This window comes from Equus asinus, chromosome 28, assembly GCF_041296235.1.
Source record: "Equus asinus isolate D_3611 breed Donkey chromosome 28, EquAss-T2T_v2, whole genome shotgun sequence".
NCBI lineage: Eukaryota > Metazoa > Chordata > Mammalia > Perissodactyla > Equidae > Equus > Equus asinus.
The window spans coordinates 28,505,976-28,521,149 of NC_091817.1; the positions used below are offsets into that span (position 1 = coordinate 28,505,976).

General features: G+C 35.8%; 1 long non-coding RNA gene across 2 annotated transcripts in view; it reads left to right on the plus strand.

The window, feature by feature from the left end:
- The window catches only part of LOC139042382 (uncharacterized), an 85,250-nt gene extending 70,289 nt beyond the window's left edge, over positions 1 to 14,961 (plus strand). For both annotated transcript variants that reach the window (XR_011499071.1, XR_011499072.1), the window contains one exon: positions 12,688 to 14,961. This is a non-coding gene — a long non-coding RNA (uncharacterized lncRNA). The remainder of the gene's footprint in view (positions 1 to 12,687) is intronic.
- Positions 14,962 to 15,174: the final 213 nt, after the last annotated feature.

The window sequence follows — 15,174 nt, forward strand, 5'->3', positions numbered from 1 at the left end:
CTTTTTTACTGCTTTCTGAAAGACACTGATTTGCTTTATGGCAACAGTTTTGCTCAGTGGAACAAAGAGCATGATCAGACAGAGAGCTGGCCTTCTGAGAGAGGTAAGTAGCTGGTGGACCACCTGGGACAGAGGTTGGTTAAGATAGATTTAGAGCGCTGGAGTTTGACTCTCTGCTCAGTCATTTAATAACTGTGTACTCTTGGCCAAGTTATTTAATGTCTGTAAGCTTCAGTTCCCCTTTTTGTAAAGTGAGGATAAAAATAGCAATGAGGTCACAGGTATGTTGTAAGGATTAAATGAAATACTTAATATACATCAGTTAATATAGGCCATATAATATGCACTCATTAAAATGTCTAATCATCGTTAGTCTTATTGCTATTATTCAGCAAGTGGAGAACTAGTTTATCACTCAGTCCTCTAATTTGCTTCTGAGGTCACATGGACACTGAGCAAATGTGTAAAGCAGCAATTTTTAATTACTGTTATAAAGCTTTAATTGACTTTGAATCACATGCTGGCATGTTGGGAGAAAGCAAATTGAAATCATGATTCAGCATCAAAGAAATATTCTTTTCTGGAAGATACTATCCCAGGCCATATGCAATAATCAAATTTCCATGAAATCTTCTTCTATCATGCCTCTCAAATCATATCCCCTTAGAAACAGAAGGCATTTTAAAAAATATTCATTGCTTTTCAGGGGGGCATACCCTTCATCAGATTAGATGATCTATGTGGTTGCACCTACCTGCCTGACATTGTACTAGTTGTCCTAGACTTTCAGGGCACATTATTTTCCTCTTTCATGGGATCAGAGATACTAAATAATATGGTCAAGAATGTACTCTAGTCATTGACAGATTTGGCATCTGAGGCCAGGTGAGGATGACCCAAAGTTGCACTCTTTCCAATATAATGCAAAGACAGGGTCAAGAGAAAGGACAGTCGGGCTACAAAAACGGAGAGGAGGAGAGGGGTGGCTGCAACATCCTTCTCCTGGCAGCTTTATACTTTTCTTATCATCTCCCTTGCACCAAAGTGCCCTCCTGCTCCCTTCTCCAGCTATGCCTCTGGTGTTACAGTGCCATTCAATCCGTCAATGTCTTTCTCTCTTTTCTGCAAGAGAAAAAGATAAGCACATTTTCCAAAAGGAGCACAAAGGGAGCTTATATATGTTAGTTGAATAATTATTAGAACTCATAGGCTCTATTTAAAGATTTGGATAAGAGCTCTACACATGGGACTGAAGATAGAAGCGTGGCTTGAAACTCCATCTCCTTCACTGCCACTATTTGCATAAGCAACAGGACACTGTGTCAGTTTTGGATGAATAAGATTTTTCACAGAGAAGGTTAAGACAAGAACAAGGGATTATGGTATATTCTAATGAAGTGTTGGACCCAGTGATTCTGCATCAATGTAGTTGAATAATTGTCTGCTTGTGGAGTTTTAGATGATTTACCCAATTATATATACTTTGGAAAAAACTAGAGACTGTAGCATTGGTGATTGCTATACAGCAATGAGTGAGAAGCCGTTCATTAAATCTGCACATTTTGATAGCTTCTGGCTCTCTGAAGTTTTCTGACTTGAAGCTCTAATCACTCCTGCTTATTCTCGACCATGAGTAAATTATCCGAGAAGCTTCAGACACGTTTTTCTCATCATGAAAATGTACATTTTCCTCCCAAATAAAAGGAAAGTAAAATATTCCTTTCAAATGGTAAAATAAAAAACACTTTACAATAAAACAACTGCCTAAAGCTAGTTCTGAGCCGCAAGCTAAATAGGAGAAATTTGACAAAATAAAGCAAAATAAAAATTATCCAAGATGTTCGTTTGCATTAAGTTATGAATAATTAAAATATGGAGACCGCATGTTCAGGAATTCTAATGTTAATGTTTTGATGCTGTCATATAAATAGAATCTGAATCATTCAACGTTAGAGAACATAGAGTAACATTTCTAAAGCATGAGAGTGTTCATATGTGTGTGCATGTTCGTGTGTGTGTGTATGATAATGTATCATCACCACCACTATAATTATCAATACAGTTTAGTGAGCCATAGTCTAAGGATCTCAGGTGCTGCTGATGTAAGAATGAATGAGACACTGAATAATTCTAAAAAACTCACTGCCTGGTCTGTTTGGGAATACATTTCCAATTCTGCAGTACTTTGGAAAACGGAGGATACAATATGATTCAGAAGTCGAACTTTGGTTTAGAGCAAATCTCTGAACACATCATCACTCATGGTTGGAACATGAAATGTTTATAATTCTTTATACAAATACAAGCTTAACCTTAGTTAAAGGACTTTCAAATAGGGAAAATAGTAAAGATAATTTTACAAATAAAATTCCATTTTATCTTAAAGACATTTCAGAAATCATGTCAAATATTTTGTTGTTGTTGTTCCCATTTTACTTAGTGGAAACTGAGGCCCAGAGACTGTAAGATTATACCCAAGGTCAAGATGAACTAGGAGCACCATATGGTTATCAAATTCTCCATTCTTTATTCTAAAATCTTAATGTTATGCCATACTATGCACCAAGTAGTCATCGCTGCTTGAAGACATCTGCTGAAGAGAAAGCATTAAAGCTTCTCATTCAAATGTTCGTTAAAAACTATTTACCATGTGACTTCTTGATGCTAGTCATCACCTATGTTAAGCAAAGTAGAAAAAACTCTCTCCCCTCTTGAGGTATGCATTCCAATTGTAAGAGACAAAGTGACATTAATGAACTGCTCCAATAATCTCATATTATTGGGTTTGTTTTCTTTAATTTTAAATTTCCTATAAATTATAAATTTGATCCTCACGAACTGCGTGTTTTGTGACACATCACATGGTTATCCTTGAACTAGGATTCAGATGTCTTGGGTTATCTTTCTGGAACTACCACTTACTATGTGATTTGGCCCTACTACTCTTACTGTGAGCATCAGTATCCTTACAAATACTGTAACATGTCAGCAATGCCACCTGTCAGGAGGTATCTCACACTGCTGTTAAGAGGATCCACTGAATAGTGATTATTTGAAATACCTTTCCATGAGTAAAGCACTACATTTATTTGCTGTGCATCCTTTCAATTCCTCCTATGTTCTTAGCTCTTTAATCATGATAAGCTTTCTTTCTTTGCCCCTCTCTCTTTTTTCCTTCTTTTTTCTCCTGCCTAACTTAGTGCCAGCCAAGAAAACAGAGATGCAGCGGACCCTGATTGCATCTACCCCATCTTAGATCTGGTTTTTATGGACATGTGTCAGTATCTGAAGTGTTACGAGAATCATAATGTTCATTCTACATACTCCAGATTGGTAATTTTGCCATTTTAATATACCAACTGTAATGCATATGCATCAGAACACCATGTTCCACTTTAGCATCTGCTTTATGACAGAAAAATGAAGGAGGTAGGGTAGAGAAGCATATCTACAGGAGGATGTTATCTTATGAGAAAAAGTTTCTATATATTCATTTTGATTAAGTTCATGCTACCAAGATTATCGAAATATCATAGGTGAAATCTTTGCACTAACCAGTTTTTGATTTTTGGGATGGGTAAATATTTCAATATATAACATCTCTAAAGGCTCTGTGAATGTTAGTTATTCATTTACTGTGTCTGATTGGCAAAGGTTCATAAATTATGATCTTTTTTTTCCGTTTGGTAGCTTATCAATTTTTATCGATTATGTCGTAAGTTATGTTAGGGACTTTAGAATTACCATTTATTAAAATACTTCAGGGGTAAACCTCTTTATAGGTTGCAACTTGATCTAATTGGGGACTAGCTGATCATGGAGAATACAAGCCTTTCTAGTGATGGAAGAGGCAAGATTTCCCATTGGGTTCAGTATACAGGATTCTGCATGTAGCTCCACTGTCTGCCAGAATTACAGAGCAGAGAAATGTATTTGATTCTGCATAGATCTTCTTATCAACACTTCTACTTCCTTAGAGACAGGCAAACATCCAACTGATTTGAGTCCCAGTCTCTTTCAGAATATACTTGAGTGAATGGAACTATTCAATTTCCTGGGCTAGGCTGGAACCAGTCAAAATGAGAAGCATAATTTTAATTCACACCCACAGCCTCCCTGACAGCATGGTGACTTTATGCTCACCATCCAAATATCCAGCTTTTTTTACACAATTTGCCTCCCCCGTGCAGCTTCACTCATAAAGGGGACTGTCCTCTCGGAGCAGCGATTCTTTCATAGTATGTTCCCAGGCTGATCAGCCAGCATCAGAGTTCAGAACCTAAGGCGTTCCCAAGGCTGGATCATTTAAGGGGAACAACATATCAATTTGCAGACAAAGCGACCAAGGAGACAAGTGCTGACCATCGGGAGTGAGTATTTCTTCAGTAATAAGGCAATTGACAAGGCTGCCTTCTCAGCGGGGAAACTGGAAAAGTGGCCACTAATTGCTCTGTTCTAATAAGCATCTTTTCCTTCCATAAAAAAAAATGTTTTTAATAGATGTTGACAGAGCTTCCCACAGATGTGTATCCTAAATCCCCTTGCCACAGATTTTCCTTGCTGTCCCTCAGTTATTTCCCAGAGACTTTATTTCCAACTGGGGGATGCTCATTTTGAACTTGTCTTCACATTCTAGATGACAGTGGAGAGCATGAAATGTTATTTATTTATTTTAAATAACCAGAATGGTACTGTATTTTAAGACAAAGGTTTTATCAAATCTGCCCATGTTGGATTTTTTTTTTTTTTTCTATCTGAGGGTCTTAGGTATAAAATTCTGTGTCATTCATGCTGAGAACTGGCCAAACTCTCTGGGAAGAAAGAGCAACATGCTTCATTTTCTTGCACATTTGTTGAAAAAAAAAAAAGACTCTCTGATATAAAGGAAAGTTTTTCAATCATTTGTCCTCCAAAAGCATCTTTCCCTAATACTTCATAAAATGCTGAGAGAAAACAACCGTCTCCTTACAGAATCCCCAGAGGCCAGTCTTTTTAAAATATATTTTTAACAGAACGTTTTGTAAGTATGAATAGGCCTCTTGAGAAAATAGTGAAAGGCATTGTCTCTATTTAACCAATCCGTAGAGTGAGTTCTCAGAAAAGACTCCCACTCACGTCTGATTGAACCATGGCAACCATTTACAGTGAGCCTAGAGAGTTCTAAGTTCAGTGCTAGGTGTTAAGGATAAATGGGGGCTGGCCCTGTGGCAGAGTGGTTAAGTTCGCGCGCTCCGCTGCAGGCGGCCCAGTGTTTCCTTGGTTTGAATCCTGGGTGCGGACATGGCACCGCTCATCAAACCACGCTGAGGCAGCATCCCACATGCCACAACTAGAAGGACCCACAACGAAGAATACACAACTATGTACCGGGGGGCTTTGGGGAGAAAAAGGAAAAAAATAAAAAATAAAATAAAATAAAATAAAAATGAAATAAATAACACTAGAACCCAGAACGGTAGTGGAGCAGGACAGAGTGAGGCATGATGGAGAGATGGCCCAGGATGGACAGATGTCAGCAGGAGCATTCATCTGTCGGTTCCTCATTCATCAAACATCTAAACGACATAGTCAGACAACTTAGGTTTGAACACTAGCTAGGCAACCTATCTCCTTCTTGCCCTTGGAAAAATTACCTGATCTCTGTGTACTTCAGTTTTTCAGCTTTTACACAGGAGTAATAATAGTAGTTATTTCATATGGTCCTTGTTAGAATTAAATGAGTTAATCCATGTAAAATACTCAGAAGAGTGGTTAGTGTATAGTAAGCACTCAAGAAGTATCTTGTACCTGGCATATAAAAATGCCAGTAGTAATTGTGGATAGGCTTATAATAAAAGGCACAACCTAGTTACTAGTGACACCTAGATACAACTAGTAGAAGTGACATATGGATAAAGAATTTTTGCAATGCAGTGTTAGATTGTATAACCCTCTTTTGGGTCAAAATGGTAAACACAGTGCATACCTCTGTTTGTATGACCCTCTCTCATCCAAACACTTAGCAATCCTGCATGACATTTGAAACTAGGAAACCAAAATGATAATGATACAACTGCACTCAAATTCAAGTAAAATATATCTTGTTTTTACCAGACAATGAAAATAAACCAGGAAACAAAAAACCGTATTGTTTCCGTTCCCTGTGTCAACAGCCACGCAGTACTGGCTAGGTTAGGTCCTACAGGGTAAAGGAGAAAGAAAATTGCTCAATTTGCTTCAAGTCATGCTCTGAGATGGGAGTTTCCTGACTCCAGAGATAAAGCCAAAATAAAGGAACCAATATGTTCATGGAATTTATCAACACAGCTTCAGGATCAGGAGCTGGCTTCGTGAGAGAGTGCAAAATAAAGATATTTTCAGGCGTATACACACAAAGAAGGTTTTCTACCCACAGAAATTCAAAAGGAAAAAAAAAACCATGAAGGATATATTTTAATATGAATAAAAGTAAACTCAAATTGAAGAAATGAGAAAGCCGGAAATGATGAGCAAAGAAATTTAATCAACTCTTACTTATAGTCAATATATAACTGTGATAAAAACAAAGCAAAAAGCCCAGATGTCTTTAATAGAGAATTATACCATACATTTAATAATAAATGATACCATGCCACAAAACTCCTTCAGAACATAGAAATAGAAATACTTCCCAGGTCATTTTATGATACCCACATTATACTCACATAAACAGGACAGGTGCTTATCAGGAAAGCAAATACAAACCAATCTCCCTCATGAGCATATGTCCCAATATCTGTAATAAAATTTGTAAAATCAATTAAAAAAAGCTTAACATATCATGATCAAGTAGGATTTGTTGCAGGAATGCAGGTCAGTTTAACATTTAAAAAAAATCAACAAAGGTAATACATGATGTTAACAGAATATAGGAGACAAACCATATCATCTCAACATATGAAGGAAATGCATTTGGTTAAACTCAGTGACGATTCATTATTTAAAAGAAAAAACTCTCAGCAAAAGGACTAGAATGAAATTCCCTTAATATTTATAAAGGGTGTCTACAATAAACACATCTGTTACCATACTCAATGGTGAAAGACTAAATGTTTTCTTTTTTTTCTTTTTCTTTTACCTTTTGACGCCCTTCATTCATTTCTTCCATTTCCACCCTCACCTCCTGCCTCTGGCAACCACCAATCTATTCTCTTATCTATCTGTGCTTTTTTGGGATTTTTTTTTTCGGTTTTCTGTTTGTTTTTTTTGTTTGTTTAGTTCCATGTATAAGAGAGATCATATAGCATTTGTCTTTCTCTGACTTATTTCGCTTAGCATAATGCCCACAAGTTCCATCATGTTGTCACAAATGGCAATATTTCAATCTTTTTTATGGCTAAATAATATTTCATTGTATATACACTACAATTTCTTTATCCATTCATCCACGGATGGACACTTAGGTTGTTTCCATAGCGTGACTATTGTAAATAATGCTTCAATGAACATAGGGGTGCATATATCTTTTCAAATTAGTGTTTTCATTTTCTTTGGATAAGTATCCAGAAGTGGAATTGCTGGATCAAATGGTAGTTCTATTTTTAACTTTTTGAGAAACTTCCATACTGTTTTCCATAGTGACCGCATCTATTTACATTCCCAGCAAGAGTGCACAGGGTTCCCTTTTCTCCATATCCTCACCAATACTTGTTATTTCTTGTCTTTTTGATAACAGCCAATCTAACAGGTGTGAGATGACATCTCAGTGTAGTTCTGATTTGCATTCTCTGATGATTAATGATGCTAAGCATCTTTTAATGTCCCCTTTGGCCATCTGTATGTCCTCTTTGGAAAAATATCTATTCAGGCCTTCTTATATTTTTAAATTGGGTTGTTTTTTTGATGAGTTGTATGAGTTCTTTGTATATTTTGGATATTAACCCCTTACAGATATATGATTTGCAAATATTTTCTCCCATTTGATAAGTTGCCTTTTCATTTATTGATTGGTTGATGGTTTCCTTTGCTGTGCAGAAGCTTTTTAGTTTGACATAATACCATTTCTTTATTTTTGCTTCTGTTGCTTTTACTATTGGTGTCATATTAAAAAAATCATAGCCAAGACCTGTGTCAAGGAGCTTACCACCTATGTTTTCTCTTACAAGTTTTGTGCTTTCAGGTCTTTCATATTCAAGTCTCTAATCCATTTTGAGTTAATTTTTGTATGATATAAGACAGTTGTCCAATTTCATTCTTTTGCATGTGGCTGTCCAGTTTTCCCAACAGCATTTATTGAAGAGACTGTCCTTTCCCCATTGTTTATTCTTAGCTCCTTTGTCATAAATTAATTGCCCAAATATGTGTGGGTTTATTTCCGGGCTTTCTGTTCTGTTCTGTTGATCTATGTGTCCGTTGTTATGCCAATAGCATACTGTTTTAATTACTATAGCTTTGTAATGAAGTTTGAAATCAGGGAGTGTGATGCCTCCAGCTTTGTTCTTCTTTCTCAAGATTGCTTTGGCCCTTCATGATCTTTAGTGGTTCCATGCAAATTTTACAATTATTTGTTCTATTTCCATAGAAAATACCATTGGAATTTTGACGGGTGTTGCATTGAATCTGTAGATTGCTTTGGGTAGTATGGACATTTTAACAATATTGACTGTTGAGAATTTTTGTCATAAATGGATGTTGAATATTGTCAAATGCTTTTTCTGCATCTATTGACATGATCATATGATTTTTGTCCTTCATTTTGTTAATGTGGTGTACCCCTTTGGCTGATTTGCAGTTGTTGAACCATCCTTTTATCCCTGGAATATTATTAAGATTGAGAACATTGGAAGAATGTCAACTCTCATACATTTTATTGATCATTGTGCTGGAAGTACTAGCCAGGTCATAACTTTTGCCATATGCTATTTGGTAGAAGTCAATCACTAGGTCTAGCCCAGACACAAAAGGGAGAGCTTATACAAGTGCAAGGATACCAGGAGGTGAGAATCATTGGGGGCTGTTTTAGAAGCTGCCCACAGCAGGTAAAAGGTAGATCTGATCGCTTCAATGCAAGTGTTCTAAAGTCTTCAAAATGCTATACTCACAATTTACAAAGAACAAACATTTTTACAATCTGAAAACATGAAGTAGAAAGGAGCTTTCTTAAACCATCAAAGGCATGCATTAGCCCATCTGCTACTTAATGGAGAAACTTTAGAAGCAGTCTCAATAATTCAAAAATACAGCAAGTTTGGTTTCCATTAGTATTTTTATTTAACATTTATTGAATGTACTGGGCAATATAATAGGATAAGTAAAAGAAATCATAGCTATGTGAATTGGAAAGAAGAGATTAAAAACTCTTTCAATTTTTAGAATGCATGATTGTCTACATACGTTCAGAAATTTTGCTTTATGATAAAAATATAACATGCATGAAAAAATAGTGTTTGTAGACATCAGTATTACGAAATTAGAAAATACAAGAGGAAAAAACTTTCACTCATAAGGCAACAGCATATAAAAATGTTTGTAAAGCTTCTAGGAGAAATAAAAAATAATGAAGGAGTAAAAGAAGAATTGAATGAGTGGAGAGACATACCGTGCTCATGGATGCGAACACACAACCGTTAAGACAGCAATTCTTTCTAAATTATCCTATAAAGTCCATGTGATCTCAATCAAAATCACATTTTAATGCAACTGAATGAATGTGCCATGAAATTTAAATGAAAGAACAAAAGGTCACGAACAGCAGGAAGACTAATGAAAAAGAATAATGTGAAATTATTTCTTCTACCACATATTATGCCTAATTTAAAACCACAATAATCAAGAGAAATTAGTTTGAGTGGAGGAAATAGAGGTCAAAACATAGACTAAATGAACTAAACACAGAAACAATAAACTAAGCAAAGGCTATATAAAAACTAGACTGAGGACATAAACAATACTATAAATAAATGATTAAAGGACAGACCATTTAATATATAGTATTGGAATAATTTATTATTTATATGTATGGAGATAAGTAAAATTAGCTCTTAACCTCACACATAATTCTAGGTAGACTAAAGATCTAATGGCAAAAGTAAAATTTTAAGCTGTTAGAAAAATATCTGTAAAATAAGTCATTACTTAGTGTACAGAATGGATTCTTAGATTAGCCACTAAAAAGAATAAATGACTGAAAATTTTGATTATGTCAAAAATGAAATTTGTGGAAAATAAATGACAGGTAAAAGTCATCTGTAATCTGGCATAACACACTTGTAACACGTGACTGATGACTATTTAATGCTGAAAATCTATAAAAACCCATAAAAATCTATATGGGAGAGTAGACATCTATTAGAAAAATAGACAAAGATAATTTATACAGGAGGAAATCTGAGAGGCTGATATAAAAAAGTAATGTCACACTTGTAACCAATAAAATATAAATGAAAACAAATACTAGTTATCATTCCTTATACACCCTTCTGTATGGCCAAAAAATATTCTTTTAAAAAAGTGTGGCAATATTAAAGTTTTTGGGTTTATAAAGATATCCACTGTCATGAGGGTGATCAACTATACCACTCTGCCTGGATGGGAAACAGGATTTTCTGTGTTAAAACTGGGGAAGTTCCAGACAAATCAGAACTAGTTGGTCTCAGTAGTGGGGCTATTGAGTAGAGGGACTGTGAGTTGGTATAACAACTCTGAAGGGCAACAGTGCAGTGCTTAGCATGCCACAAAAATAGTAGTAACAACAAATGTTCAGCAAAAAAAGAATGAATAAATCATGGTATATTTATACAATGAAATGCAATATACTGTAACATAATGCAATAAAATAAACTAGAATAATGGTTCTCATACTTTGGTGTATATCAAATTCACCTATAGAGGACCTATAATAAAGAGCACAGAGATCCAGGCTTATTGAGGTAGGATAAGAGTTAGGTCTTTGTATTTTTTCCAAGTTCTCCAGTGATTCTAATAGCCACTGAATTCTGAGAACCACTGAATTAGAGCTATATCTATCAGCAAAGGTAAATTTCCACACTTAATGTTGGGAGGAGTAGGAAGTTGCAGAGTGCCATATGAAATATGGTTTAATTTATTTAAACTTGAAATCCTCCAACACAAGACTATATTATGTTTAGAGATATGTAAATATGTATTAAATATTAAAACATGCATGGGAATGATAAACATTAAATTCATGTTTGTGATTACCTTGGTAGAGGGTAATAGAATCAGAGGGATTTTTCCCAGGGGGCTTCAACTGTGTCCCAAATATCTCATTTTTTCTAAATCAATGGAACTACAGGAAATATAGCATTATGTTAAGATTCAATGCAGTTAGAAATGGAATATTTGTATGTTTGAAATATTTCACAAAATAAGTTTAAGAATGTAAAACTATGGCTACATTATGACCCTTATTTTCTGAAAACATATTTAATAATGTACATGTTTATGGAAGGAATGGCATAGCCACAGATTACCATTATCTACTGCTACATTTATATCTATTAATTACTGAAGGATCTCCCTGGGCTACAATTAAGGCAGGCTGATATAACTATGGGTGATTCCTATTATTTTCTGCTTCATTTTTATATTTTTATCATAAATATCATGAACACAATAAGTTAATAGCATATGACTAGCTAGAGTTGGCGGGCACAGTTTTCAGATTAGTTTAGGTGACCATAAATAACAGCTTTTGCTATTTCCTGCTTTGTTGTATATAGTATGATAAACACAGGTCATAGAGTGTACTAACAACTATATTCATTCTTTAGAATTTTGTCACTAAAGGCTTGTAAATGCACACAATCTCCAAATATGAAGGATTAAGGAAATTGTGACCTTTAATTATCATTTGCCTTTGGTTAGTGTTCTTCTAAACTGTGGGAAAAGGAAAATTGAACAACATATATTGACTTTCGTCATTAGTTATGCAGCGACATTGTTCAACCAATGGGCTTAATTTGAAAGTAAGTGAAACAGACAGCATACGTCCTAATACTACCTCATCTATTCTGGCTCTAGTGGAGTTGCTTAAAAAATGTCACCACTTACAGAAAAGCTGACAAGAATAGTCGCAAATTAGGCTTTCAAGAGTTCATTGGAGTTATCCAGCTACAGAGTGGTGTGCACACCTTAAAAGTTGCAACAAAGACAAAAAGTCCTCATCAATTATTCAGAAAGGTCATTTGATATGAGTTTCTGTAGGCTTACATAAAAGACTGCTTTCTTTCAATTGTCAGTTTGATATGAATTGAAGTTTCAATAATAGGCAGGGAGCTGTATAATCTGTTGCAATTTATACTGTTTTTAATCCTGAAAAATAACTGTCCATAAACTTAAAAATTATACAGGCGTATCCCATTTTATTGAGCTTCACTTTATTGTGCTTCACAGATATTGTGATTTTTCCAGATTGAAGTTTTGTGGAAACAGTCTCAAGCAAGTCCATCAGCACCAATTTTCCAACAATGTTTGCACACTTTGTGTCTCTGTGTGGCATATTGATAATTCTCGCAATATTTCAAAATTTTCATTATTATTATATTGGTTATAGTGATCTGTGATCAGTGGTCTTTGATGTTACTATTCTAATTGCTTTGGGGCACCACAAACCATGCCCATAAAAGACAGTAAACTTAATCGATAAATGTTGTGTATTCTGAGTGCTCCGCTGACCAGCTGTTCCCCTGTCTCTCTCCCTCTCTTCAGGCTTCCTTATTCCCTGAGACACAACAATATTGAAATTATGCCAATTAATAAGCCTACAATGGCCTCTAAGTGCTCAAGTCAAAGGAAGAGTCTCACATCTCTCACTTGAAATCAAAAGCTTAGTAAGGGAGGCCTGTCCAAAGCCAAGATAGGCCAAAATCTAGGCCCCTTGTGCCAAACAGTTAGCCAAGTTGTGAATGCAAAGGAAAAGTTCTTGAAGGAAGTTAAAAGTGCTACTCCAGTGAACACATGAATGATAGGAAAACAGCCTTATCACTGATATGAAGAAAGTGGTCTGGATAGAAGATCTAAGCAGCCGCAACATTCCCTTAAGCCAAAGCCTAATCCAGAGAAAGGCCCAACTCCTCAATTCTATGAAGGATGAGAGAGGTGAGGAAGCTGGAGAAGAAAATTTTGAAGCTAGTAGAGGTTGGTTATTGAGGTTTAAGGAAAGAAGCTGTCTCCATAACATAAAGGTGAAGCAGCAAGTGCTGATATAGAAGCTGCAGCAAGTTATCTAGAAGGTTTAGCTGTGATAATTAATGTAGGGGGCTACATTAAACAATAGATTTATATTTGAAGAAGATGCCATCTAGGACTTTCATAGCTAGAGAGGAGAAGTCAATGTCTGGCTTCAAAGCTTCAAAGGACAGGCTGACTCTCTTGTTAGGACACTAATACAGCTGGTTACTATAAGCTGAAGCCAATGCTCATTTACCATTTTGAAAATCCTGGGGCCATTAAGAATGATGCTAAATCTACTCTGTGCTCTATAAATGAAACAACAAAGCCTGGATGACAGCATCTTTTTACGTGGCTTACTTAAATAATTTAAGCCCACTGTAGAGACCTGCTGCTCAGAAAAAAAAAAGCTTCCTTTCAAAATATAATTGCTCATTGACAATGTACCCGGTCACCCAAGAGCTCCGATGGAGATGTGCAATGAGATTAATGTTGTTTTCATGTCTGCTAACACAGCATCCATTCTGCAGCCCAAGTATCAATAAGTAATTTTGACTTCGAAGTCATTCTTTAAGAAATATATTTCATGAGGCTGTAGATGCCAGAGATACTGATTCCTCTGATGGATCTGGGCAAAGTAAACTGAAAACCTTCTGGAAAGGATTCACTATTCTAGATGCCATCAGGAACATTTGTAATTCATGGGAAGAGGTCAAATTATTGATGTTAAAAGGAGTTTAGAAGAAGTTGATTCCGGCCCTCATGGATGACTTAGAGGAGTTCAAGACCTCAGTAGAAGAAGGAACTGCAGATGTGGTGGAAATAGCAAGAGAACTAGAATCAGAAGGGGAGCCTGAAGATGCAACTGAATTGCTGCAATCTCAAGATAAAACTTTCATGGATAAGGAGTTGTTTCTTATGGATGAACAAAGAAAGTGGTTTCTTGAGAGGGAATCTACTCTTGGTGAAGATGCTGTGAAGAGTGTGGAAATGACAACAGAGCGTTTAGAATATTGCTTGAACTTAGTTGTTAAAGCAGTGGCAGGATTTCAGAGGATTGACTCCATTTTTGAAAGAAGTTCTATTATGGGTAAAAAGCTATCAAAGAACATCACACGCTACAGAAAAATCGTTTGTGAAAGGAAGAGTCAATTGATGAAGTAAACGTCATCATTATTTTATGGAATTGCCACAGCCACCCCAACCTTCAGCAACCACCAGACTGATAAATGAGCAGCCATCAACATAGAGGCACCACCCTCCACCAGCAAAAAGATTACAACTCGCTGAAGGCTCAGATGATGATTAGTGTGTTTCAGTTAAGGTATATACATTGTCCCCTCCCCTTTTTTTTTAAGAAATAATGCTATTACACACTTAATAGATTACAGCAGTAAATATAACTTTTATATATACTAGAAAACCAAAAAACTTGTGTGACTCACTTTATTGTGATAGCCACTTTATTGCAGTGGTCTGGAACCGAACCTGCAATTTCTCTGAGGTATACCTATATTACGATAACCTGATCATCAAAGAAGGAATATTGATAGAGCATCAGAGAGATAGAGGAAGTGCAAGGTTGCTCGGTTTTAGGTTTTGAGTTTGTCTTGGGTTTGGGTTGAGTTTGGGTTTGTTTCCTTTTTTGTTTTGCAGAAGTCAGGGTGTACTTATATTGGAATAATTCCAGACCTCTCAGCCTGGGTCCTGGGCTTTTGTGAAAAGGAAACTGTAGCCTAGTTAGAAGGAAGTAGAAGTGAAAAAGCAAGACAACATTTGGAAGAATGAAGAAATAAAAAGTGTTCAAAATAATTTTGTGCTCAAAGTCTCTATCTCATCCCTCATCTGGTTTTTCAAAAAATCCTTGAAGGAGACAGGGAGCAGAAACAATTTCCAAACCAGTCATAAAACAACGTTTTCAGTTGAATAACCTGGAAGAAATTCTAGAAAAATTGTGAGGGTAATGGTGTTACACAACGAAGCACAGAACAAGATTAGGTCTTTTATGATTTACTAAGGAATTGG